Source organism: Pipistrellus kuhlii, unplaced genomic scaffold (assembly GCF_014108245.1).
Source record: "Pipistrellus kuhlii isolate mPipKuh1 unplaced genomic scaffold, mPipKuh1.p scaffold_m20_p_40, whole genome shotgun sequence".
Lineage (NCBI taxonomy): Eukaryota > Metazoa > Chordata > Mammalia > Chiroptera > Vespertilionidae > Pipistrellus > Pipistrellus kuhlii.
Genome location: NW_023425541.1, coordinates 1,805,181 through 1,807,469, shown reverse-complemented (window position 1 = coordinate 1,807,469; position 2,289 = coordinate 1,805,181). Strand labels below are relative to the sequence as shown.

At 39.3% G+C, this 2,289-nt stretch overlaps 1 pseudogene; it reads right to left on the bottom strand.

The window, feature by feature from the left end:
• Nucleotides 1-748: 748 nt before the first annotated feature.
• LOC118704126 lies at nucleotides 749-1,981 on the bottom strand (annotated as a pseudogene).
• Between the last annotated feature and the right edge of the window lie 308 nt (nucleotides 1,982-2,289).

The following is a 2,289-nucleotide window of genomic DNA, read 5'->3' as shown; positions in this document are numbered from 1 at the left end:
CTGCAATTTGTCAGTCTGTTCCATGCATCTATGACTCTAGATTAGGGGTGTCGAACTCAATCAGAGAAGGGGCCAAAATCTAAAATCCAGCCTAAATCGCGGGCCGAATGGTTTACTGAACAGTCATAAACTGTCATTGTGATGGAAACGCAGCGGAGTGCAGTGATGACAGCGCCGTGCGGGCCACATTGCAAGGCCTGGCGGGATGGATTTGGCCCGCGGGCCTTGTGTTTGACACATGTGCTCTAGATCTATTTTATCAGTTAATTTTGTTCATTAGATTCCACAGTTAAAGACAAGTATCATATGAACATTTAGCACAATCCTCTCCCAGTAATACTCAGCTGTCCCAAAGGGTAAGAGATTCTTCTGTTTTATAGCTGCATAGATTTCCATCATGTAAATATATCAAATCTTTTTTTATCCACTCATCTACTGATGGGCATTTGGGCTATTTCCAGATCTTAGCTATTGTAAACAAAACTGCTATGAACATAGTGATGCATATATTCTTTCTGAGTGGTGGTTTGGTTTCTTAGGATATATTCCTAGAAGTGGGATCATTAGGTCAAATGGAAGTTCCATTTTCTTTACTCATTTAATTTAATCATGTATTAAGTTTTATAAAGATGCTTGAAGTAATGTGAACATCTGTTTCTCCTATACTTGAATCACAGAGTACAAACCTGTTTTAATTAAGAGAGAGAGAGAGAGAGAGAGAGAGAGAGAGAGAGAGAGAGAGAGAGAGAATCTATTCAAGAGTTTTAAGACTGAAAGCAAACTGTTAAGTATTTGAAGACAAATATCCAGCCAGTATTCTGAAGACATTCTAGTCAGGTAGCATACTTGTTCTAATAAACACACACATCAATCTGAATACTCTGGAGCTTACTCTTGTGTGGCAAAATGACAGCTGGTAAAGAAAGTATGGACAGAACCACATTCTAGATGGAGTTCCTTGTATAAAAGATCCACAGAAGCAAGTGCTGCCAGAAATATACCAACCTCCCTCTCTTTCCACAATGACCATCACCAAATTCCTCCATAGGAGGACTGGGCAGAATGGTAGGGAATTTCTAGGATATAAGTTCAGGTTGAGAGACTCTGTTTTACATACTCAATCTGAATAGTTTAGGTAGAAAAGAGTTTTTCTCAAGGGTTGAATTGACTTTTGTCTTTGGATCTTGACTTTACATTTCCTTCAATGGCATTAATTAACCCCTAATGACCTTTGAAGAGAAAATTCCATTATTTCTTTTCTTTATTAAGAGATAATATTTTTCCCTCCTTGTTTGGAAGGTTTGCAGTTCTTTGCTTCCATCTGAGCCAGAAAATTGTCCATTTCTTTTTGCCAATCCTTCTGTCTGTTCTGAATGAGTGCTTTCAAATTATCTTCTTCATTAAGTCCTAACTCCTTCCTGCTCATTTCTCCTTCTTTAGCCTCTTCCTGGGCACTCCTTTTCCTAGCATTTATCTTTTGCTTTGATTCTTTGACAAAGGGACTTCTCCAGCATCAATGGCTTTCTGAATAATGTTCCTTATCCTGGGTTCCTCTGTGTACTGCATGCACAGCACAGACTCCATGATCTTACCCATGTCCCCTTTGGAGTCCAGATAAGCCTGTTTAATATCAGCCAGCTCTTCTTCATTTCATTTGTATGTATTTTTAAAAAATGCCTTCTAGAGATATATTTTTAAAGAGTAACCTACAATAAGTTTCCCAGTCCCCATCTTGGTTGAGAACATCAGAATCCTCATCCACTGTCCCCTGCTCATCATATACTGCTTTCTGCTCCTTGTCACTCAGAAGGGAGTAGACTTTCCTCGAGGATCTGGAAGCAGCAGGTAGCACCCTCCTTGTCAGCCTCGCCCTCCCGGACCAGGTGCACTTGCAGGGACACCTCCTCGAACCACACACCCAGCTCTAAAGGTAAAGGTTAGAGATGTGAAACACCTGCTTGCATAGCTCCAGCAGCCCCATGACTGACCTGGAGCAGACTCTGTGAAAACAGTGGGTCCCAGCAGCACCAGCTAGTTACGAACTGCTCCATTAAAAAAAAATAATAATACATCTTTATTGTTCAGATTATTACAATTGTTTCTCCTTCCCCTCATAGCTCCCCTCCACCAGGTTCCCACCCCATCCTCTGCCCTTACCTCTTCCCACTGTCCTCATCCATAGATGTACGATTTTTAAAATATATATATATATATATATATATATATATATATATATGTGTGTATATATATATATATATATATATATATATATATATATATATTATTGAT